The sequence below is a fragment of the Pipistrellus kuhlii genome, unplaced genomic scaffold (assembly GCF_014108245.1).
Source record: "Pipistrellus kuhlii isolate mPipKuh1 unplaced genomic scaffold, mPipKuh1.p scaffold_m20_p_3, whole genome shotgun sequence".
NCBI lineage: Eukaryota > Metazoa > Chordata > Mammalia > Chiroptera > Vespertilionidae > Pipistrellus > Pipistrellus kuhlii.
The window spans coordinates 172,538,820-172,565,663 of NW_023425529.1; the positions used below are offsets into that span (position 1 = coordinate 172,538,820).

Here is a 26,844-nt window from a genome sequence, read left to right on the forward strand (position 1 = left end):
AAAGAATCCCTACAAGGAGTCTTTGGAGGCTGTTTTGGAGACAGCTAAGCCTTGCTGGGGAGGGAGTGGGGGGGAGGGACGATGGTGACAGGAGCCTGAGCTGCTCACCTAGACCCTGTGGAAATAAATGAGGTTCATAATATTCTTTTTACTGAGATTCTACAAGTCACCCCTAGCAGTTTCTTGAAAATATGCCACATGAGTTTTAGATGGTTTATATAAAAAAGAAAAGCAGATTATAAGCCACCAAGATCTTTTATTGTTTCCTTGGCATGAAATAGGTCGCTAGAAAACAAATGTCCCGCTCTCTCCCAGTCCAGCTTGGAGGGATGGGTCCTGAATTCAGGGATTCCTATTTCTGATGCCCTGATGAAGTGCTTCCAAGAGAGTATCACCCCAGAGCAGTACAGACCTGGCCTCCAGTCATGTTCTCTTGAACACTGGTGCTCCTAGTGATTCATCGAAAGAAAGTAGTCAATTATCCAATCCTACAGATGTCTTCACTTTTCTTTTACCTGATCTCACACATTTCTGACTCTTAACCTTTTGGGAATTACAACTCTAGCTAGAACACTTTCTACCTTTTTCTCCACCTTTCAGACCTTGTACCAGTTATCTACTGCTGTATGCCAAGCCAGTCCAAACTGTGATGGCCTAAAACAGTATCCATTTATTGAGCCCAGGATTCTGTGGGTTGGCAGTTTTGATTGGGCTCAGCTAGCAGGTTCTTCTGTTCTGAGCCAGGCTCACTGATGGCTCTGCTGGGAGCTGACCAGTCTCAATGGCCTCAGCTGAGACACTTTATCTCTTGAAAAAGATGATCTCTTTTCCTTCATCAGGCTTAATCTGGGTTTATTTATGGCAGCTGCAGATATTCCAAGAGAGTGGTTAGAAGCAAACAAGGCACTTCAAGGCCTAAGCTCACAACTGGTACCTTGTCACTGCCACCATTCCAAAGCCAGTCAAATTCCAGGGGTGGAGGAGTAGACTCACTCTCAAAGTAAGGAGCTGAAAATTTGCATTGTCAAAGAGCAGAGACACAGGAATGGGGAAAATTGAGGCTATTTCTACAAATTATCCACCACCAAGAGGAAGCATCCTTTGAGGTCCACATATGCCCCTGAACCCATCTTTCTTAAATACTAGACACTCAGAATGACCACACCCATGGTGCATACTTCCTGCATTTGCAGTCTGTGTCATACCAACTCAGTATTGATTGCGTTATTTTATTGAGCCCATAAATTTTTCTATTTTATTCCAATCTCTCCAACTAGATTGTAAGCTTGTTGAAAAGCATACACCATGTTTTCAGTGTTCCCTTGTTTGAACCCAGTTTGGGGGACATGTCAAGGATTCAGTAAATGTCAGCTGATTACCTATGGACTGGTGTGTGGTGTATTCACCACAGGTTACTACATTACTGCTAAACCACTGTCACAGAGAGATGGAATTCCAGGCAATAAAAACAACAATAAAAGTTTAAAGTACTGGCTTAGAGAATCATTAAATGCATACATATTCCTTCTTTTTATCTATAATTAAACACAAACCACTATTCATATTTTAAGGCCGTTTTTAATGTATTGTTTTATGTTCTTACTTGACTCCCACATCTTCTCCTACTGTTCTCTCAGCAGAGTGGTAAGGGGTAATTCTTGTCAATATTTCCTGTGCAAAGGTAAGCCTTGTTAGAACAATTCAGTACTAAGAACTATTTTCACACGTTTTTCATTTCAATTCTTGGAGTCCTCATTTTTGAGGGCACCCAGACATTGGAGGGAAGTTACCCTTTTTGGCCCTTTTAAGTGAAGGGGAAATAGCATTTCAAATAGGATTAATGTATGTTTGAGAGAAGGTATGAATAATTGTTCAGAGTGATTAAATGCTCTTCAAAAAAAAAGAGACAATTTAATTTGTCCACACCGTTGTTCTAAAAAGACAAAAATAAAAAGATTCATTCTTGTGAGCATCCTAAAACCAGGCTTCTTATACTCTAGTGTGCATCTGAAGCATCTGCGGATCAAAAAGCTCAGCTTGCTGGCCCATCCCAGAGTTTCTGATGAAAAAGGTCTAGGGTGGGGCTCAAGAATCTGCATTCTAACAGTTCCCAAATGATACTGATCTGCTGCTGGTGGAGAACCACACTATGGGAACCACTGCCGAACCTTTACTAGTAGATTTGTAAACTCCAGTCTACATGGCACAATAAAAACACTATAAACATGTGTACACAGACTTTGACACTATATTCAAATACTCAATGTCCCCTTCCTCATGAAATTCTCACATTCCAATTAGGGGGAGGGGGGAGAGAGAATGTGGGTTGCCTGTTTGGTTATTAGAAGGAGATTAAAGTTAACAAACTTAGCCTGACTAGGTAAGGAGACATGGGTGACTACTTGTTGGTGGTAAAGGTGAATGCTTCCTAGAGAACTTGTCTCTGTGGTCACTGGAACCAAAATGAAAACTAGGGATCAGAGCAGATGTCATGTTTCCTGGGGACATTTCATCTGCTCAAGCAGGGAAAGAACAGACACAATTATGCAGGTAAATGTGAAATATTACTTTAACTAGTTGAGAAATATCTGAAGAGGAAGTCCTCAGTGCAATGGCAATCTGAAACGGTTTTCCCATAACCAGAACTTATATCTGATTAAATGCTTCTAAGCGATGGTTGTTGAAGGGACAGCAGGAAATCCACAGAGGCGCTGGTATCTACTTCATCATCACTGACACTATAGCACCCAGAGTGCACACCTCCAGCCATAAATCATGTAACAACTGTGCTCTTGGTCCTGGAGTCCTGAATTTGCAGTTGCTAAAAGAAGCCTTGCTTCCTTAGCAGCCTATCTTGGAGCAGACACAGACCCCAGAACAATGAAGACTCAGCGAATTAACAATAAGCTGGGCCTGAGAGAAGAGCAACTTAAGAACTAGTGAATTGTAGACTCATAGAAGCCACCCATCAGAAGCAATGTGGCAAAGTGTCTCGGTTGAAAGTACGAAGATTTTCTTGCCAGAAAGTTAAGGAGACTTCACTAAATATTGGCCACAATATGAATCTTCAAAACCTGGGCAAAGTCCTTTGAGTCACAGACACTGGAGGCCCTGGTCACTTCCATCCACCCATCTATAATCTACCCACCCATACTTCCATCTACTCATCCATCCATTCATCCTTCCATCCATCCATTTCTTTAATCTATACTTACAATAGGGTAATATGCAAATTGGTCAGGACGCCGTCACATAATGACTAATCAGCAGGAGGATGGGTCAGTAAGCTACCTGTGGCAGAGAACTACAGGAGGGCGGGGCAGTGAGCTATGAGCAGTGGAGAGCTGCGAGCGGCAGCAGGTGGGGTGGCCAGCTGAGGCAAGCGACAGTGAGGTACCTGCACATAGATGCGTGCACAGGGCCACAAGTTATATAATAAAAATGGTAGTACTATATAGCATAAGGCAGAAATGCAGAGATGAAAAGCTCCTGCCCTGAAAATTTTCAGAACCTAAGTACTGCTAATTTGTACACTTTGGTATGACATGAAATTCTATAGATTTCACATATTGGAGCTCAGTTGAGAGGAGAAAAAATAATGAAACCAAGAGAAATTTCTGGAGAGAGAGAGAGAGAGAGAGAGAGAGAGAGAGAGAGAGAGAGAGAGAGAGAGAGAGAGAGAGAGTTCAAGACATCTTTGAACTTTGTGGCAAATATAGATTATCAAAAAGCCTCCTTTTGGTTCACTTTCTTAACCCACCAAGCAACAGCTCTCACCAGCCAACCAAAAGATGAACATTCATTGAACATTTGCATTGGACAATATATATAAAATTGAGAGACATAATTGGCCTAGTGTCAGATTCCAATTCTGCTGTTTATTAGTCCTACAACCCTATTAAATAAGCATAGTTCCCACTTTATGTCACAGGACACTTGCAAAGAGTAGAATGTATTTATATATGAAAATGCTCTAGAAACTCCATCCTATACAATGAAAGTGTAATATGCCAATAGACCAAACAGCAGAACAATCAAACAACCAATCATAGCATAATATGCTAATGATATGCTAAAGATGCTCAACTGCTATGATGTGCATTGACCACTAAGGGGCAGATGCTCTGACTGGTAGGTTAGCTTGCTGCTGAGGTCTGGCTGATCAGGATGGGTGGGACATGCCCTGGAGCCCTCCCGCAGTCCCTTCCCATCATGCACTTGTGGGGTCCCTCAGCCTGGCCTGCACCCTCTCACAACTGGAAACCCCTCAGGGGATGTCGGAGAGCCAGTTTCAGCCCCATCCTGCAGGCCACTCCCCTTGGGAGGGCACCAGACGCAAGGCTCATGGCTAGTGAGCACTGCGGCAGCGCTAGCTTCTCCCAATTAAGACTAACCGGGCACGAACCCACGGCAGGCACAGTGGAGCCAGGATGAGCAGGAACATCAGGTAGGAGCTGCAGGTGGCATTGGATTGCAGGTTTAGGCCCAATCCCTGCAGGCCACTCAGAGGAATCCCACTGAAGGGTGCGGGAGGGCATGGGGGAGAGAGCACCCCACAGAATTCATGCACCGGGCCTCTAGTTGTTATATAATATGCAAAGTGAATAAATGACACATTGCCCTCAAGAATCATCCAACCCAGTAATGAAGGCAGCATATTTTGAAAACCGCCTTAAAGCTGGTCATACATCTACTTAAATAACCTTATTGTCAAAAGCTCATTACGTCCTAGGGGTACTTAATCCATCAGTGTAAAGGAGGGGGATCAATGAGGGGAAAGAGGAGTGACATCTGTAATACTTTCAACAATAAAGATAAATTTCTTTAAAAAGTGTTTTTATATAACAGGCTTTAGATATTTATTTTAGACCTGGTCATAAAATTCAATTAATGATTCTCTTGTGTGTACATTAACACCATATCATTATTTGTTTAGACTGAGTCAGCCATGATTGCTGGTCTGGGCCTGACAATCCTGACTCTCCCATTATCTCTCCCATCTGTTTGCACGAGTTAATTTTTTGAAAGGGGATTTTTGTTGGTGGTGGAGGAGGTAGGGGGTATTCCTGTGTGTGTGTGTGTGTGTGTGTGTGTGTGTGTGTGTGTGTGTTGCTTTCTTAAGGAGAAAAGTGGTGATTAAGGAAGAAACAGAAGAGGAAGGAGGATGGAAATCAGGGTGGAATGGGACATGCCCCCCAGGCTGGCTCAAAAACAGAGGCTTGTGCTTCTAGGGAAGAACCACAAGTAAAAGCTCAAGTGGCCATTTTATGAAAAAAGTTATATAATTTAAAAGCACACACCATGCATGTTGCTTTAAGATACAGGTGAAAAGTTAAAAAGCAATGTGAAAGTGCTTTTCATTTCTGGGAGGAAGGACCACTGTGAATGTGTCCTGAAGGAACTAGGGGGGGGGGGGGGGGGGGGAGACAAGGCAGCAGTGGGAATGTCACCTCTCTTTTCAGAGAAGTGGGAGAGGAGTGTTCTCATGGAAGTGCCTCTTAAGAAAGAAGATAGAACAGAAGAATAGCAGATTTTGTTCTCACATGTGTGGGCACCCCCTTCCCACCTCCACCCCTGCCTCCAATGGGAATCCAAAGCCTCTACTAAGGCACACTTTGCAAGAGGTGGTGGGGGAAGGTGCATATCAAGCTAAGATCCAGTAATTATACCCATGTAAGCTAATGAGCTAGAAATACAGATATCAATGTTTATATGATTTCCTTGGTACTCTCCTCATTGGGAACAATGAGGTGATAATATCCATACTATGATTAGCACTATTAACTAACTAGTGGCCCAATGCATGGATTCATGCACATTGAAAGGAAATTGGGAACTCTGGCCCCGAATGCCCCAGGAGTTTCCACGTTCCCTGAGCCACCCAGAAGTCACGTGGGGAGTCTGTCCTCCCCACAGCTTCCTGAAAAAATATTTCCAAATGTCCCTTCTGCGGCCAGGGTGGGGCCTTGCTGGCTGGGAGGTCCCCACTGAACAACTTGGGCTGTGCTGAATGCTTTCCACCACTCAGAGCTGGGTAAGAGATGCTCTGAGGTGAACAATACAAAGTCGGGAGTCTCAGAGGGAGGGGGTGCTCTCTCTCCCATGCCCCACCCTGCAGATCCATCTCTCTGACTTTTACCCCAATTGTCAGTCGCCACCTTATGGCCATTTTTATATGGCTGCCTTCCTCTGTAGCTAGGGCAATAGGTAAGGCATGAGATTTTATCTCTATGCCTGAGGCAGAGTTCCAGGAGTCTGGCAGTGATATAAGGCCTGTCCTGGTTACTCTGAGTGTCTGTGCTTTATTTGTTCCCCAGAAATTGTATCTGTAGGCTTAAGGGGTATGTGCCTCGGGGCAAGTTCTGGCTGAGCCTTGGGAGCCCAGAGGGAGCCCTGATGTAGAACAGGCCTTGGAAGGGTGCGAGGGACTCCACTGCAGACACCCATGGGAGACCGGCTCATCAGATTGGGATTTTCTCACTTTTCCCAGGACTCTCCCTGAAGGTAGGGACCAGTCCAGCTTGGAAGTGGCAGTTGAGGGTGGTAGGGAAAAAGAAGAAGGGAGAGGTGGATTGAGAGGTCCTGGGTAAGGCACATTCTTCATATTTCAGTTTCACATACAAAGGAATACAGCGGTAGCTAAGGGGTGGAACGTGGCCCTGATGCCTGAGGGAGAGTTCCAGAGGGGTGCATCAGTGTCAAGGTCATTTGTTCGCAATAGATTGTACCAGCAGAGTACAGGGGGTGATTTTTCCATGCAAATCCCAGTCCAAGGGTGGAGCTGCCTGAACAAAACAAGGATCCAGGAGCAGGTATTCAGTGCCAGGACGTAGACTTTTCAGGGAGATGGGGCCTGGGCCGGGTGGTAGGTGGAAGTTGCAAAGGGCTCGGCTGCGGACACGCCTGGGTGTTGGTCATTGGGCTGGATTTTACCAGTATTTGTTCTTGAGATGGGGGCCCACCCAGGCAGTATGTTTGTAAGGCGCCTCTGTGGGTTTTTCCCAAGCCTGCATCTGGAGAGCCAGAGGGCAATGGGTAAGGGGTGTGGTGCATCCTCAGGGTCTTAAGGGAGAGTTCCAGGGGCCGCAGACAGCTGATCCGTGGTCATTCCGGCTACACTCCCACCACCCAGATGTTGGGACTGCAGTCTGTTTGCTGGAGATTTCACCTGCCAGAGGCAGGAGAGGCTCATGCAGCCGGCTTCTGGCTGAGTGGCTCTCCCACTGTGGGAACCCCCTGACCACCAGGGGGCAACTCCTGCATTGAGCATTTACCCCCTGTTGGTCAGTGCACAACAGGTCATTCGGTCATTACGGCCGCTTGTTATTGTATATAATAGATAGGTAGATAGATGGATAGATAAATAGATGATAGATAGATAGATAGATAGATAGATGATAGATAGATAGGTAGATAGCACAAAACATACTTTAAGGTAGAAAGGGATCATTGATATCATCATTTTGAAGGTTATTAAGGCTAGTGAATAAAATACTACTTGTATTTTATCACTTTTTCTTGAGCACAAGTTTCTCTCTTGTGCCTTATTAGTAGTGTGGCATTATCAATACATAACATATAAACCATCCAACAGAAATAAGGTACTTAAGATCCTGAGCACATTACATATAAATCCGCTCAAAATTGACTTGAAAATTATATTGTACACTGACATTTAGGAGTAATGAATATGATTTTATTTACATTTCTAGGAACACTTTTTTTTTGGAGCTTCTTATTGCGTTTACATGTATGCCAAATCTTAAGCAAAAGAGAGGTTTAATGGTTACGTTTGTTTTGAGTTGTATTTTTCTCAGTAGTAGAAGTAAATGGCATTTTTGCTTTTCTCCCAATTATTTTAAAAGGATTCAATGGCTATTCTTCTGAGAGTTTCCCTTAGGGATGAATACAACCCTGGAGGAAACTTTAGAAAAATATGTAGGAAATGAAATGGTCATATTTGTGATAGATTATTTTTCTAGACCTTATTGTACCATACACTCCAACTGAGTCAAAGAAAGAAGAAAGGAAAAAGCAACTTATGCATTGTGAGACTCAGCGATATAGTGCTGGCACTTCATTTTTGACAATTTTTATTATTTCATATGGAAGTTCTAATCGCCATCCTTCCCTTGAAAATTTGGAAACAGATGGCACCTTCAGTCACACAGACTGGAAGCTAATAGACGTTTAGAACTCAGGTGGAATGGTAGTCCACCTTACTTTGTGCATCTCTTTCCATGAGAACAGAATACTTCCAATTTTGCTTGTTTTCTTTTGGATTTACAGATTGTTCTGCTTTAGACAGTTCACACATGCAGACAGAATGACATATGCACTCCTCAACATAAACATAAATCCACAGTAACCCTAGTTACTTCTTGACTGCGGTTATAGTGACAGTCTCAACATGGTAAATACTTTTTAGTTAAATACTAGGTTGAGGCAGAGGGGAGGACAAGGAAATAGAGGAGCCTGGAAAACAAAGATGAAATAAAAAAAAAGATCAGAGCCAAAAAAAAAAATCATGAACTTTCTGCCATGCTAGTAGTTTTTGCATCAGTTTTTACTGTATCTACTCAAGAAAGTGCTATAAATAAACCAGAGGCCCAGTGCACAAATTTATTGTTCATTAATTTCCACAATAACCCAAGGAGACACCTACAGAATTCTTATCCCCACTTGGTAGGAACAGAAAAGTTCGGTAACATGTCCAAAGTTACACAGCCAATATGTAGTAGAAACCAGCTTTAAACCAACCCCTCTGATTCTCGAGGCTGCGCTATTCTTCTTGCAACCAGTACTTCCTGGTGCAGCTCCCAGGTCCCTGCTGCAGGGCCGAGGCTCTCCTTTCCTCATGTGTCAGAAGCTTTGACTACCAATGGGCTGCTCAGGAGAAAGTCCCTCCCTGTGAATCTCCTTAAAGCAAAAGAAATGCCTCAGCCAGCCCTAGCCTGTGTGGCTCAGTTTGGTTGGTCTTTCTCCATAAACTGAGGCATTGCAGGTTCAATTCCCAGTAAGGGCAAATCCCAGGTTGTAAAGTTGATCCCGGATAGGGGGCATGTAGGAGGCAACCAATGGATGTTTCACTCTCTCATGGCTCTTTCTCTCTTTCTTCTTCTTCTCAAAAAAAAAAAAATTTTTTTTTAAATGCTTCTCCCTGAAGGACTAGCATAGAATGTTGCACCTGCATTGACATTGCAATGAAGTTGAATTTGCCTCTTTCCTTCTTGCCTCCCACTGTTCCCCGAAGCATTACCCCAGTGAATTTCCTTCATATAAATTTCCACTGAACCAGAACAATACTATATCTATATATTCCTACATGTGTACTGAAACATACAGACAACAAATTAACTCAATTGATGGCCAAATGACTGTCATATACCATATGAGTTCAGAGAAAGTAAAGATCACAGTGCTGTCTGGAGGGAATTGAAATAATGAAACTTCTCACAAGTTGATGGAGACATAAAATCTACTTTCTCAACTGAACTCAGTACACATCATTTCTCATAAATATCACCTGTAGTTGTTGAGATCCAGAAAAAATAATTTAAGCCCACATATTTTGTATATAACAAATGATAGTTGGTCTTTATTATGACATTTGTTCATACTTATAAAAAGAAATTGGAAATTATCTCAAGGTTCCATAACTCATGACTTGGTATTTTTTATCTTTTTCATGAAGACAGAGGTCTCAAGAGGTTGGAAAGCATGAATCTTTATTGTACCAAATATTACATATTTCGTGTTTTAGTTATACATAAGAATACTGTTGAAACCCAATGACTTAAATTGATCTTGCTTCCTAAAAAATGATGAGTAGAACATAAAATTTAAGTCATAACCCATCTGCTCTCTTGCACATCATCCTAACTTGACACATAATTCTAGAAAAATTTAAAGTGAGCCAAATATTATTTCTGAGGTATGTCTTTTATTACCATTGAGTATTTCTTGCAATTTAAGCTCTATCCTAATATCAGTTGTCTACATTTCCTCAAAAGAGAAATGTATGTTGTAAAATTTGAAATAAGCAAGCATTTCAAGCCAAAAATAAATATATGAATGAGGTCAAATGATAAAACCCAAAAGAACTTAAATGGATATATATAATTTACGGTAAGCATTATTACCTACCTAGTCTACCTTGATATATGCACAACTTATACAGTGTACATTCTACTTACATATATTTGCTATATATTAATGTAGATTAATGGTTAATTTTATATAGAGTTCATGAGAAATTAGATTATTATATTCTATTCTTTATGGATTATTTTAGGATGCTCAGCACATTATAGGAAATACCATAAAATACCACCATGTGGTGGCTAAACAACATAAATTTGTTTCTCATAGTTCTGAAGTCTGGAAGTTCAAGATTGGGGTGCTGGCATGGTTGGGTTTTAGTGAAAACCCTTTTCCTGATTTAAAGAAAATGACCATCTCCGTGGATCCTCACAGGGCAGAAAGAAAGCAATCAAGCTCTGTCTCTTCTAAATAGATCCAGAGACATGGAAGCAAAGAACAGACTGATGAGAATTTCATGGGAAGGGAGGAGAGAGGTCAGGAAGAGATTAACCAAGAACTTATATGCATACATGCATAACCCATGGACATAGACAATAGTGCCATGAAGGCCTGGGGAGGGGGTTGGGGGAGTCAATGGGGGGAAGGGAACATCTGTAATACTTTCAACAATAAAGATACATTTTAAAAATTAAAAATAAAAGGGCACTAATCCATCATGAGGGCTCCACCCTCATGACCTAATTACTCCCAAAGTCCCAGTCTTCAAATATTACATTGGTAATAGTGCTTCAAAACAGAATTAGGGGGGGAGGGCACACATATTCAGTCCTTTGAAGATATTCATTCTATTCTACACTTAACCAAAGAAGTTTTAATTCAGCAATGAAAACTTAATATATAGTTTATATTGTCTGCAGGATTTTCAAAGAGCTTAAATTAAGGTGGAGTTTGCATTAACAAAGCCCTTTGTTACCATCATTTCAAAATGTAAATAAGAATTATGTTCCGTATTGGCCGCTTTAATTTTGCTGCATGCACATTAAATTATGTTAATCCTTCAGTGGGGACACATTTATGCATTCATATTACCACCCATTGAACAATTACTTTATTTTCCAAGAATTTTGGACAGGAATAGAAAATATGCAGCCTGTAAATTAGAGGAGCAACTTGAGAGGAAACACTTGGAGAAACCAAAGAAAGAACAGCCAGGAAGAAGAACAATGTTAAATTATAGACTGTTCTAAAAGAAATACAACCTTTGAAAAAATTGTAAATTGCCAGAGACAATTCAAACTAATCAAAAAACTACTGTAATAGTGGTTCTTACACATGATTAGGTTTGATGCCTAGAGAAGAATTAGCATATCAATTATTTTCAGGTAAACAGTTGCTTTTTCTCCAGGCTGAAGGGTATTACATTTTGGTTTTCTGAAATAATTTATAAATCTCCCCCTTCAGCAATCTTATCTTATATTTAAACGTTGACATATTAAAGCAAAGTTTTCTGCAAACTCCTCTCCCAGATACAATGCCTCCTATTTCTAAACCACACTACTGTTCATTTGTGGTATCAGTTGCTAGATTTCCATCTCCTCTTGGTTGATAAAAAGCATATATTATGTCTTTTTATAATGTAAATGCTTCCTCTATCAAAATTAATTTTGCCATTAAAATACTTATGCATAAATATTAAAATATTTCATTTGAAACAAGGTCTTTAAAAATCTATTAAATATAACAAAGTGCTTTTCTTACTATGTTTCACGTCTGATGAATAATTCTTTTACCAAATCCTAGGATTACCCAGGACAAAGAAGTTCAAGTATATAGTGTGGACTCCTCAGAGAAAGAACATCTCAAAACTTGTCCTTGACTCTCAACCAGCCACATCCACCAAGAACAAAGCCTGAGACAGAATAAGTGAAAGTAAGAATAACAACCAATACTACAGGAGGTATTTTTGGTTAAGGGGATACACTAAACAGAAAATTATTTCTGCTTGTTTGTCTTTAAAGTTACAAAATAGTTGCTTTAAAATAGTTAATAGTATTAAACATCATTAAATGTTCTTATTGATTACAAATGCTCGATAAAAAATGGGAAAACCTCAAATATTTTATTGCAGTAAATAATTTAGATAAGGCATTAATCATCTAGGTATATCTTAGATACAGAAAAAGTTACTCTGCATAATTATGAAAGAGGATGATGCGACATCTGGGGTTAGAACACAGGCTCCATAGCCAGATTCTCTGAGTTCAAATCTTAACTTAACTTCCTAGCTGAGTGACCATGGGTTCATTTATCTATCTCACTGTGCCTCAGGCTCTTCATATAACAAATGGAGATGATCATAAACATAATAGGATTATTATAAGGATTAAGTATATTAATACATATAAAGCAGTTAGGACAGTGCTTAGCCCATCGTAATTCCTCAAAAAACATTAGCTATCCAATTTTGCCAATTAATGTTTTTCACACTGAAGTTGACTTACAAGTTTCCCAAATGGTGTGTCCTAGTTTAGACACTCATGTCATCTATTATGTGTACAGATGTTTTCAAAGCTTCCTACCATTGAAAAAAAAATGTATATAACATCTGAACATCAAAAAAATGAGGCGGCTGTTTGGAAAGCTTGGGGAATGTGAAGAAGGGTGACCTACTTACTTTTGGTCTGCGAATAGCCCAGCCTTTCATACCTGAAGTTTGGAACATAACCAATGCCACACGGTGTCGCACCACGACTTGTGCTGCTTGTCATTATGTCTTTGACAATGGTACCCAGGAGGAGGCTCCGGGGATAACATGGCTGCCCTCCATATATTTCTCTCTCTTCCCCTCGATCCCTCCCTGCTTCCTACTCTCTCTGAAAAGCAATGGGGGGAAAAATATCCTCTGGTGAGGATTAACAACAACAAAAAGTGTCAGGCAGGTAGTCTCACCTGAGGTGTACCTGGAGAAGCATCCACTTCTTCTCTCACACGGCTATTAGTGGTATCCTCCGGTAGTTGTGGGTTGTCAGACTGTGGGCCAGGTTTCTTGTCATGTTGATTTTTTACAACATACCAGCTTGCTTCTTCAAAGTTAACAAGAGAGAGAGTGAGTCTACCCACAAGGCAGGCACTAGAATCTTACGTAGTGTGAGCACATGTACATAATCACAGGTATCCCATCACCTTTGCCTTATTTCACAGGTTAGAAACAAGCTCCAGGCCGTACCCACACTCAAGGGGTGGAGACTTGGTATTCTCGCGGAATGGTTCTAGAATGTGTCCTCCGCATCCCAGAACATGGCTACCCCATATGAATCAATTGAGCTTTAACCGGAAATCACTCTCCATTTCTCCTCAACACTCCTTTTAGGGGTTTAGCATGTTATTTAAAGTTTCCCAAATTAGATTCCCTGTTTGTAAAATGAATCTTCCCATTTTCACCTCATAGGTACATCAAAGAGGGTGATAAGAGTAAAAAGTGTGATAATATCTTGGAAATAAAAAAATAAATAACTAAAAGCCACAGATATTAATTCAGACATTTGAGCCCCCGCGATGGGGAAGAAACTCACCAGGATGAAGTAGATATAAAAAAAAATTGATGAAGGACAAGAATATGCAAAAGTGCCATATTGGTTTTCCTTATTTTAAAATGAATTCAACTAAAGAGAAAAATCTTAGGATTGGCAAAAAGGATAAAAAGCCTACATAATAAAGAGGTAATATGCAAATTGACCATTACATCCTCACAAGACAGCTGCCTATGATCAGGCTGGCAAGAAGTGGGGGGGAAGGGGCAGTTGAGAGCAACCAGGCCAGCAAGGGGGACAGTAAGAGGCTACTAGGCTGATGAGTGGGTCAGTTAGAGGCAAGCAGGCCAGCTGGAGGGGGGGCTGCAGTTGGGGGCAACTAGGTCAGTGGGGGGCGAAGGGGGGGGCAGCTTGGAGGCAATTAGGCTGGCAGGGGAGGCAATGAGGGGCGACTAGGTGGGGGGGGGGAGGGGGGGACAGTTGAGGGTAACCAGGCTGGCAGGCAGGTGAGCGATTAGGAGCCAGCAGTCCAAGATTGTGAAAGGGATGTCCGACTGCCGGTTTAGGCCCAAGCCACTGAAATCAGACATCCCCTGAGAGGTCCCAGATTGAAGAGGGTACAGGCTGGGCTGAGGAGACTTCCCCCACCCCATGCACAAATTTCATGCACCAGGTCTCTAGTATTTTACAATTATCTTAGAAATGTGTTTTTTAGATATGATTACTACTAATAAAATTATAAGTGATAAAATATATGTTATGAAAATGATGCCAATATGCTTTCAGTGTTTTATTATTCATGGCTTTTATGCTACCTGAAGAAAAATGTTCAATTAAACAATTTTCTACATCAATTTGGATAATGCAGGTAACTTTAAGGATAATTTAAATCTACATACCACTGCATTAAATAGAGATGATTCAGCATGGGATTTTGCTATTAACTATTAAATTGCATTGCTGCCCAGTCAGAATGGCTCAGTTGGTTGAGCTTCAGCCAATGAACCATAAGGTCACCAGTTTGATTCCTGGTCAGGGCACATGCCTAGTTGCAAGCTTGATCCCCAGTAGGGAGCATGCAGCCTATTGATGTTTCTCTCTCCTTCTCCCTCTCCCTTTAATCTTCCCCTCTCCCTTCCTCTCTCTCTAAAAATCAATTTTTTAAAAAACATTAAACTACATTGCTTTACACTGTCCTTTTATTTCACTGTCCTTTTTAATGTTAAAAATATAAAATGTATAAAAGTACCATGGGCTAAATTTAGATTGAGTTTGGTTTTTAAATATTATTTGCCAACTTGAAGTAATAACAGCATCCTGTGCTTTATAAGCATCAGCTCATTTAATCCTTTCAACAACTAGATAAAGGACATGCTACTTAATTGCCATTTTCCAGTTGAGGTAACCATGCACCAAGAGATTAAGGGATCTGCTGATAAGTGGTAGAGATTGAATTCAAACCCAGACATCTCATTTCAAAGTCCATGCTCTGAGCCATGACATAGCTGTCGATCTTAATGGGGTTGTGTAAGAATTTATTAATATATGGCTTACACTGGGAAGATAAAGAGGCTCTCAATATTCAAATGGTTTTGAATTATCAATTTTGTTTCTAATGAATGGGTGGGCCAGGAAACATCTGTGGTAATTTAATTAAGTAAGCCAGAAAAATAATAATAAAGTACTATACACTGTATTTGTGGGCATTAAGAAAAGGTTGTTAAAACAGATTCATAAATGGCAGTACAGAGGGCATTTTATTAAGGAAAAAATAATGACTAAAACTACTTAGCTTTTAGGAAAAGAAGAAAATTCTACTCCCCTCCCCCACATACACAAAAGAATAATAATCTCCTTAAGAATTTTTAATATGGAGACAATTTAGAAAAGCTCAGAGAAATAGATATCTAGATCATTAACATTTTTAAAAACAACTGAGTTATTTTATTTGAATTTAACTTAAAGTAAACTTGAAATTTTATTTAATCTTGTTATGTTGATTCATAATTAAAAAAAAAAAAAAAGAAAGAAAAAGAAAAAAGAAAAACACAATACCATGGAGGGAATGGGATGACAGTTCACACAACCTAGAAAAATCACAGGTCATTTTACCTCGGGCATATATTTGTATTCTGCTGCAATAAGTTACTCTCTTGTTCTTTGATTTTTCAGTCTTCTTATACCAATGAGATTGTTTTGAAAATCTACAATATATTCATTATGAATTTTAAATACCTTGTAAGAAAGCCACTTTCTATGTGTAGAAATCCTACTCATCTGTACTCCTGAACCCCAAAATACAAAAAGAAAAGAATAAAGGAAGAAAAGAGGAAGGAAAGAAAGAAAACAATCCAGCATTTTCTATATCTTATAAAGCCCCAATTATCAACTTGACAATGAGTTATCACTTCCAAGCTATTGAGGGTCAGCTACAGGAATCATTTGTGAAGCATTGGATAACTAACTACTCAAATGGTGAAACAAGAAATTTATGAGAGTAATTTAAATCATTGTCCCCAAATTGTCCAGCCTCCTCCCTGGATCCTCAATTCCTGTACCACCTACCATGGTCAATGTACTGTCCTAATATTACTGAGGAGTCACAGAGCAGTGCAGAATGGGGATGTGGAAGAGAATTAAAACCCCCTATCTCTTCCTTTAAATCACTGCCCTGCTTAATTTGTGATTGTTAATCCCTGTCTAGCCCCCTGTAGCTGCTATCCCTTTTCATATTCTTTACTCCCACCCCTTGGAGATCATCCCCTATCTCATTACCCAAAATAAAAGCAATACAAAGCTGTTATGTATAAACATTTTAACTGGCCCTGGTTTGTGTATTCAATGGTTAGAGCATTGGTCCAAGTACTGAAGGGCTATGGGTTCAATTCCCAGTCAAGGAAACATACCTGGGTTGCAGTACCTGGATTCCAGGTTCCATCCCCAAGCCCAGTCGGCTGTGGGGCATGGGCCATGGGCCATGTGTGTGCGGGAGGCACCTTTTGATGTGTTTCACATCAATGTTTCTCTCTCTCTCCACCTCTTTCCCCCTCCCTTTCTTCCACTCTCTCTAAAAGTCAATGGAAAAAATATATTGGGGTGGGGATTAACAGGAATAACAACAAAATTAATAGAAGAGTTAATGATAAAATACAAATCACTATAATATAGAATAGGAACCACTTTGAATTTTATGTAGGACTTTACTGTTCCAAAAAAAAATCACATCCAGGCCTGACCAAAGGAAATCTTTTACTAACAAGTCCATCCTTATTTAGACTTTGCTTCCATTTTGCTAGGCGGCTCCTCTCTTTTTTCCAGTTCTAGTGACAACCAAGGGAAAAAACACACATTTTAAAAATGTAGTTCTCTCTAAATTATCCAGGATCAAATTTCATAATCAGGCCTCCATCCCCCCTCAATTTTTGCATGTAGGACAGTGGAGACATCAAAGTAGTAAGCGCTCACACTCGCATTAAAATTTACTTTCTTTCCTCTTCAAAAATAAATACAGGTTATCTGAATAGTTTTTTCTTTCACTGAGTATAATAATGGCTGAGAATTCCAGAGCAAATTTACACACACACACACACACACACACACACAACAAGCACACACATGTGCAAGAGGTATCCTATAGTGGGAAAATATTCCTTTTGAAGAAAAAAAAAAAAAGCACAGAATTTGGTAAAAGACAGATCTGGGTTCAAGTCTAACTTTGTCACTGGCTGGCTATATGAAGTTGTTCAAACTTCTGATTGAATCTCTTAATCTCAGGTTTAATAACACCTCCCTCACACTACTATTTTGAGAATTATAAGAGACAATGAATAATGCAATTTTCCTACAGGATTTGAACCAAAAAATATTAGTTGTCCCTCCTTTACTCCTGGAGCAAAATCATAGATGCCAGTGATTTCATCACTAAGCTTTGTTCCATGGATCTAGTCTAGTGCCATTAAATTTGTTAATATCTAATTTTAGGAGAAAAAGTATTAAATGCATGGCACATTTATTTTACTTACAAGGTGATCTTCCTTTCTTCTTTATGTTTTTCTTTCCAAAATATTCCTTTATAGAGCCCATTGAAAAATAGTATCAAAAATTTCCTAGTAATTTAAACCTGCTTTAGAAAACAATCTGCCTCGATTTACAGAAAGAATATAAATATTTTTAAAAACCTGAAATTTACAAATATGGGTGCATATAAATTCAAAAAATTTTGTACTGCGTGGCCACCAAACTAGAACCTATTTGTAGTGTTCATTTATGCCAAACGACTGAATCCCACCAGCCAAATGTGAATTGAGGCATTCTTCTGCAACATTTACAGAAAGGATGCTGACTACTCATAGCCCTTAAGGCAATGCAGTAAAGTTTAAATGACCTATTGGCTTAGTTCCGGGCTGAGCTTTGCCAAGAGAAGCTGCTGTAGAGGCTGCTTTTACGGATTTTTTTTTAAAGCCTTTATACTTTGTCTTAGCCAAAAATTCTAATCAAAATGTGCCAACTGAAGTGGCAAAAAAAATTCTGGAAAATTCAGTAAATAAAATAAAATAACCTGAAAGATTTCTAGATATTTACTATGGAAAATAAAATAAGTGTAGCTGATGTTAATGTTCTTAACTGGATAAGAAATTATATTTAAAACTTAAAAAGGGGCCCAGTTAGAGTGGCTCAGGGCACATGCCTGCGTTGTAGGCTCAATCCCCAGTAGTGGGAATGTATGAGACAGCCAATCAATGATTCTCTCTCATCATTGATGTTTCTCTCTTTCCCTCTTCCTTCCTCTCTGAAATCAATAAAAATATATTTTTAAAAAAATGAAAAAGGGGACTGATTACATAAATTATAATACTTGCACATAAAGAAAAATATCTATAAATATAAATGCTAATAGAGAAACATTATCAAGACATGTAAATGAAAAAAGCAAGTTTAAAACAGTGAGTATAATAATCTCACATAAACTTGCCAAAGTTAGATAAAGTGAAAGGGAGTATTTTATAAAGCTTAAAATTTACCTTGAACCAATCTATACATTGAGTGGCCAGGTTATTATGATCTCTGAAAGCATAATAATCTGGCCACTCAGTGTATATCCTACATAATAAAAGGCTAATATGCAAATTGTCCCCTTAACCAGGAGTTTGACCAGAGGCAAGCCAGCCAACCACCCATGTCTGTTGACATTCTTCCAAGCTGGCCAGACCATACCCATGCATGAATTCATGCACTGGGCCTCTAAGATATATGTGTGTGTGTGTGTGTGTGTGTGTGTGTGTGTGTGTACATACACTGAGTGGCCAGATTATTATGCATTCAGAGATCATAATAATCTGGCCACTCAGTGTATATACATACATATATATTTTTAGAAGCTGTTTCTTTTCCATCAACCTTATTTCCAATCTGTTGGGAATTTGTGGAAGAGCAGCTTAGGACCACTCAGTGGCTGTTCCTACCCATTCAGGAGCCTGAGCACTAGGGGCTGCAGACCAGTCCTCAGGGGCAGGCTGAGCCCTCCAGTCTTCAGTAGGAAACTGCTGACTGGGCACAGAGGGCACCTGCACCTTCAGACCAGTCTGTGACCTCAGGCTGCGCAGCAGTGACCTCGGGAGCAGGAGCGGTCCCTTCACCCTGAAATTCCTCCTTGATCACAGCCTTTCCAGCCTCGACTGCTCTTCCTTTTCAATCTCTTCGGGATCTCTGTAGAAGGGAAGATCAGGCATGACTTCCCACGGGTGTTCACGGGAGATGGTGCCACGCATGCGTAGTACTTCCCGGGCCAGCATCCACCACATCAGACCCACTGAGTGAGCCCCCTTATTGCAAGGGATGGCGATGTGCACATAGAGCAGAGGAGGGTCTGTGTTACACAGAGCAGTGGTGGGCAGGTTAGCATAAGACGCCTTTGTGAGAGGCTGCTGGGCAGCCCTGGGGTCAGCCACCACCAGAAGTCTTGGCTCCCGGAAGGCTGCCTGGAACTGGTTGGTGAAGGTCCCCGATGTGACGCCGCCGGCAATAGGAGGGGCTCAGGGGCAGCAGCAAACTTCAACACAGCTCGCTGGCCAGTGTCCTGGAGGAGATAACACTGATGTCAGCGGGGTTTTCAATGGCAACGTGGGCACGGGCTGCCAGCAGAAGCTCCTCCCAGGTTCTCCTCAGATTGATGTAGAGACCATCATCCTCCCTTCTGTAGATGTACTGTTTCGTTTGGAAGTCAAGGTTAGTGACACCGAAGTGGGTTCCTACTACAAGGAATTTGAGGACATCCTCCTTCATTTGCAGGACATCAAGGGCTCCAATGTGAAAAGTTTCCCTTTAAGTTATGAGGGAACCGAGAACAACGCTGTATGGAGCCCTCCCTGGGCAGTGCAGAAAGCTTGAACCAATTCTTTCAAGTAAAATAAAAATTTATCAGAACTGGACTATAACGGCTATAGATATTGTCACACCATAAATCAAAAGAGACTTTTTATACTAGAAACTAAGAGTAATGCACCATTGGATATTCTTTTAACTCTATTGGTTCAGTTATTCTCAACGAGAATTTGTGTAATTAACACTAAGGTAGAGCCCTTTTAGAACTGACTTAAAAAGAAAGAAATGTCAAGAGCTTAAATTTAAATTATAATTATTACTAACCTACCCAAAACAAATTAAAATTAGCACTCTAATTTGCATATTCAGTATTTTTCAGAATTGAAGAGCTTCAATATTTTCATTGATCTAATAATGCAAACAAAATTTTCTTGACACTCCAAAAATTTTTCTAAATGTTCTGCTTTCTCTTCTACAATCTAAGGAAAAGGGACCCTTGGAGTACTACAAAAACAGTGGACAATTATTAGTAAAAAAAAAAAAGCTTCAAGATCTTTAGAAAAGAGCTACTCATTATTAATACGGAACAATTCTAAGTCAAGAGAATTTGATAGTTAATATAGAAAGCTTTAAGATTTTCATGTTCATTGTCAATATCTCCTTTAGATCATACCTTTCATTTAGTTTTTCATTCACTGTGTTTACCAAAAAGTGAAGAATATAGAGTATGTGACCTTTAGTGAGAGAGAAAAATAAATACATATAGAAACTTAAGCCAGAGGCTGGGGAGTGATATAAAAAAAAAATTGAAGTGTAAGAGACTAGATTTACCATCCAACCTCTAACTTGAAGTAACAAAAGCAATATAAAACAGACGGAATATATGTAACAATGGTTTTCAAAACACTGGACATCATTCAATGAAGGAGAGTGATCCCAGAGAGAAAAGAAACAAAAACTATGTCATCCATATGACTGTCCTAAGTATATTGCCTTGAGGAAATTCCTAGTCCCCAGAGCTGATGCAAGGAACCCAAGTAGAGCATGGTGGACCAACTAGGTAGAGATGGAGCTGAGAATCCGAGGATAATAAGGTGGTTTGGAATTTTCAGGAAATTACTGGAAAAGAAAATGCTGAACAGAAAGAGAAAACTTCTTCCCTTCCATTCTCTCTAAAGGTTAATGGGGGAAAATATCCTTGGGCGAGGATTCACACACACACACACACACACACACACACACACACAATTAATATTATAACTCTACATTCAGGGCCAGCTTTCTGGAAGAGCCCTATGCTTTGTGCAATACTTTGCTATCGTTGCCTTGAAATTCTCAATATTTTTTTAACAAAAGGACCCATATTTTCTTTTAAACTGGACCCCACAAATTATGTAGCTGACTTTGATACAGTAATCAAGACACTTTAGTATTAGTGCAAAGACAGAAAATTGGGTCATTAGGTAAATATAGATCCCAGAAATAAACCCCCCACACAATTGATTTTTGATAAAGATGTGAAAGCAAGTCAATGGGAAAAGGGTAGTCTTTTTAAATCAAGAACACTAGAAAAGTGCAAAATTATGCAAAAATAAATGAACTTGGATCCAACTTCATACTTATACAAATAACACAAATAACCCCAGGTATAATGTAAACTTGAAAACTATAAAACTTTTAGTAGAAAACTTCAGAGAAAAACTTTATCCTTGAGTCAAACAAAGATTTCTTAGCAACAATATAAAAAGCATGATCCATTTAAAATATATATAAGGAAGACTTCATGAAAATTAAAAACTTATTCTCTTTGAAAAATAAATGAGACCACAAGCCAGCAGAAAGAAAATATTTGTAAAGCATAAATCTGATAAAGGATGTATATTTTTATGTATAAAAAACTCTCACAACTCAGTAATAGAAAAAGACAACCCAATTATAAATTGGCAAAATATCTGAATTAAAAATTTCAAAGAAGATATATGTCAAGTAAGCACATGCAGCGATACTCAGTATTCTTACTATTAGAGAATTGCAAATTAAAATCATATGAATGGCTAAAATTAAAAAGACTGACTATATCAAGTGTTGGTGAAGTATAGAGGGTTTGGAACTTTCAGACCCTATTGGTGGTAATGTAAGATGCTACAATCATTTTGGAAAATAGTGCAGCTTTTGCTTTAATAGATTAGCATATACTACTACATGTTCTATCCACTCCAATTCCAGATGCTCAAATAAAAAGGAAAAGCATATCATTAACAGAGGGAGACATTCTGCAAAATAATTGGCCATTTTTCTTCATACATGTCATGAAATACAAAGAAAGTCTGAGTATCTCAGATCTGGAAGCCTTAGGAGACTTGACAAATAAATGCAATATATAATCCTAGACTGAACAATTTGGACAGTTGCCAATTGAGCAGAGTCTGTAGATTACTTAACAATATTGTATCAGTGTTAATTTCCTGCTATGTTGTATTATATGTTGGTTAAATAAACTATTAACTTTTGTGCCAAAAAAAAAAAAAAAGGAAAGGAAAGGAAAAAAGAAAAGCATGTGTCCATAAAAGGCTGGAACAAGAGGCTTGAAGCTTCATTGCATCTTTATTCATCACATCTCCAAACTGGAAAGAACACAAATTTTCAAGTGCTGAATATAAGTCAAATTGAGATATATCCATGTAATAAAACATCACTCTGTAATGAAATTGAATGAACTACTAATAGAGGCAACAAATCTGAACCTTAAAAGCATTATGAGAAGTTAAAAAATTGAGCATAAAAGATAATATAAAATTGTAGGAAATTAAAAGTACAGTTATAGAAAAGCCAGATCAGTGGTGGCCAGGGTCCAGGATGTGGTGTGATAATATTAATTTAAAAGGGGCATGAAGAAACATTTTTGGGGTGATACATATGTTCTATATCATGATTTTAGTGGTGGTTACATGACTATACATATTTGTCAAACTTCATCAGATTGCACATTTCAAATTGTAGTTTCATTCTAAGTAAATTACTTCTTGTTGAAGCTGATAGTTTTTAAAAATTGTCTCTTGGTATGTTTTCCCTATTAGTTCAGTAGAAAATTACAAATGAGTTTCTCTTTAACTATGTACCTGATGGTCTTCATAGTCTTACCTGATAATGTAGATGGAAGAGTGAATATTCATGCATGAAAGAAGTAATACACAGACTCTAGAATTCACTTGACAGTCTCATCTGGTTTTCTGATTGCATTTTAAACAGTGCTGCACAAAATAAAAAACAGTATCAATATTCTTTAGTTACTACATTTCCACAAATAGTTTCTGGTTACAGCCATGTCGAAACTGTCTCTCCACAAATCTTGACTAATAGCCCTGAAGTCTTGACAAGGCTATTGTCCACCCTTGATCGATCTAGGGATGTTCTGCTATTCTGGATACCTTAGAATTTGGATTTTGAGGACTTTCCAGAGGAAATAGTTTTGTTAATAATCTTTGTGTAACTAGAATTACAAACCCATAAATCTGTGGGAGGGAGGGGGGTGCATGTTCTTTAATGTTATCTTATAGCACCTCCTAGTGTTTAGATATTAAAGGTTTAAAGATTAAAGGCCAAGTCTATTTTTCCCTAAAATCAGAGAAATCAGAATGATTCCTTTTTGGGGGGAAAAAGTAAGAAAATACAATAAGTAAATTTACAAAATATTTACAAAGAAATAAACTGAGGGGGTCTTGGTTTGAATCTGCTACTTGATCTCCAAAATAAATAGAAAAATATCTACTTTCAGGATAGTCCAAACTTTAAAAAACATAGCCAGAGTACATTGGGATTTTTTTTTTTTTTCTTTCTTAAAATATGCCTTAGTCATTCTTCCTAACATTTTAGGCTCTTTTTTATTTTTCATTAACAGTTTACATTCAATATTATTTTGTGTTAGTTTCGTGTGTACCCCCACCTGACACCACACATAGTTATTATAATACTATTGACCATATCCCTACGCTATACTTTATGTTCCTGTGACATTGGAATTTTTTTTAACAGAGTTTCTTTTTAGCCATCCAGCCACCCCTAGCCCCACATAGAGTGCTTTTTATGGAAAGAACTGAGCAGTGCATGACAACTAGCAAATGTGGTCTTGTCATCACTGCAGACCCCGAAGAGAAACGAGGGCCTGTTTCATTAAAGCCCCTGTGTGACCAGGTGCCACAGTTCCAGGTGTTCTGTCATGTTCTCATTCTCAGCGCAGCCTCTTCCAGCCTCAGCTCGACCACAGAATGAGGTGAGAACAATCCGCGGGTCCAAAGTGGTTAGGATGACGGACAGGACAGCTGTCCCCATGCTTAGGCAATCAATCTCTGAGAATAGATGCTAATCCTGCTTGTGCCATGCAAGCTGGCTTCTGCAGCAGCTGGACCCTTTATCTCAGTCAGGTTCTGAGTAGGTACTAAGCATGGAGAAGGGTTAAGACCAAGCTCGGCAGAAGGTAGGCTATTATTTGTCAAGGCTAAAAGACACGGTTTGCAAGGGAAAGAGCATGGCAAATCCAGCCATGCTTCCTTAATGACGAGGTGCTAAATTCAACATCTCTCTCCTCATGCCTATTTTTCCTAGACTTCTGTTAAGATAATAAGCCACAGTTGGAAATGGGGGGAAAAATAGCACTCAGCATATTTTGCTGAATCTCAATGACTCTGAAATAATTTGGAGGGGGGCGGGCAGGTGTTGGGGAGATAAAAGTTAAAATGCCCTGAGTTGCCGAAACCGGTTTGGCTCAGTGGATAGAGCATCAGTCTGTAAACTGAAGGGTCCCCGGTTCAATTCCGGTCAAGGGCATGTACATTGGTTGCGGGCACATCCCTGGTGTGGGGTGTGCAAGAGACAGCTGGTCGATGTCTCTCTCTCATCAATGTTTCTAGCTCTCTGGCTCTCTTCTCTCCCTTCCTCTCTGTAAAAAATCAATAAAATATATTAATAATAATAATAATAATTTTTAAATGTCCTGAGCTTATCTGTGGATATAATTTATCCATGCTAGCATTCATCCCAATTCCATAGGTGACCCAAAAAGTCAACTGGAATTCCTGTCTCCCATATGGATATTGAACAGCCAAAACAAGAGGAGAAGAGAAAAGCAGCTATCATTGTTACATTAAAAAACAACAATATGTCTGATTTCTCACTAATGTCATCTATCTATAACTAATGGCTAGCATGTCTTGGTATGATAAGCTTGAAATTTGAAAATTAATAAATAGGTTAGTTAAAGTGATCCTTCTACATAAGTCTTTTCTTTATCAGTTTCTGCTGTTGGTGTGTCATTGAAATACCTTTTTACTCTACTGGAGAACATCAGCAGGTGCTTTTTAATTATTCAAACTTCTCTGGAAACCAAATTACTTAATGTAATTATATCAGGATAAAACAATTTGCTAATAAAAGCCATTTACAGTTCTTAGGAAGTTTGACATATTTGACATATATATTTACCACTTTGTAAAGGGACAGAGTTGATTTTTCCTTTTGATTCATTTCTATTTTTTTATTTCATAAGAATTGCAAAGCTGCAGTTAAAAAAAAAAAGATGGTACTACTTACCTTAGAGATAAAATGTTCTGTTTTCAATTATGTAAATTTTATCCGTGAAAACCCATTTTCTTTTGCTGTAGTCTCGCCTGATCCCATAGATAATGAGGGTTCCCCATGTCATCTCTGGTAGAATAAATAAGGGAGGAATTTGTTCTTATTGGAGTAAAAGAGCATCTTAGAGCTGAAAAGAAACAGATGTAGAAACCAAACATAAACAGCCAAGCAGAGCGTGAGAGTATCCACAACTACTGCTATGAAAGAAAAGTAAAAATAAACACCATAATTTGCGTGTCTTTAAACAACTTTATTTTCTCTTACAATGCTGGAATCTTTCGAAGTCACTCTTCTAATTATCCCTGATTTTGAATAAAAGGGGAGGTGTTTTGGATGATACATTTAAGGACCACTGTTTTGATATGAAAACTTGTACAGTTTCATACTTGAGCCAGCCAGCGAAGTACCCGGAACCTTCACAACTTCAGAAAAAGCCTCCAGCTAGCATGCATGCCCGCCTCGGTATGGAAAGGCTGTCCTTGGCGGGGATGTGACTCTGGGGAAATTATTCTGAAAGAAGCAAGTTTGGGGGGTCTGAGCACACACACGTGTAACACAGCAACACATGTGCTTTCCTGGTGCAATGAAAGAACAGCTGCACGTTGCTCACGGCCCTCGGTGATGATCTATGTGAACCAACAAACTCTGCTTTTCCTATCAGTGTTCCTGCAACGGACAGCAACGTGTGGTCTCAGGCAGCTACTATAATACAAGGCAGGAAGGAGAGCTCTGGTGATGCAAACAGCTGATACATTCTTCAAAATGTTTTCGTTTTATTTATTTACTTTTTTATTGAAGTATAACTGGCATACACTGGCATATTAGTTTCCTATGTATATTAGTGATTCAACATTTGTATGAATTGAAAAATGGTCACCAAAGTACAATATTATTGGCCGTGTTTCCCAGGCTGTATAGTACACCTCCGTGACTGACTTACCTTATCATTGGAAGCTTGATGCCCTTAACCCCTTTTTTTCTCTCCCCACCTCACCCCTCAGCCCCCATCTGGCAACCACCATCCTGTTCTCTGCATTTATGAGTCTAGTTTTTGTTTTGTTTTGCTGTGTGCTTTGTTTTTTTTTTTTGTTTGTTTGTTTTTTTTTCATTTTTTAAAAATGTTTTTATTGATTTTTATTTTTTTTTAATAAGTTTTTATTGTTCATATTATTACAAATGTTCCTTCCCCCCCCCCCCCCACCATTGCTCTCCTCCACCAGGTTCCCACTCCGCCCTCTGCCCTTTCCCCTCTCCCCATTGTCCTCATCCATAGGTGCACAGTTTATGTTCAGTCTCTTCCCACGCCCCCCTCTCCCCT

General features: G+C 39.3%; 1 pseudogene; it reads right to left on the reverse strand.

The window, feature by feature from the left end:
• Positions 1-18,942: 18,942 nt before the first annotated feature.
• LOC118729723 overlaps positions 18,943-26,844 on the reverse strand; it is a 34,483-nt pseudogene continuing 26,581 nt past the window's right edge.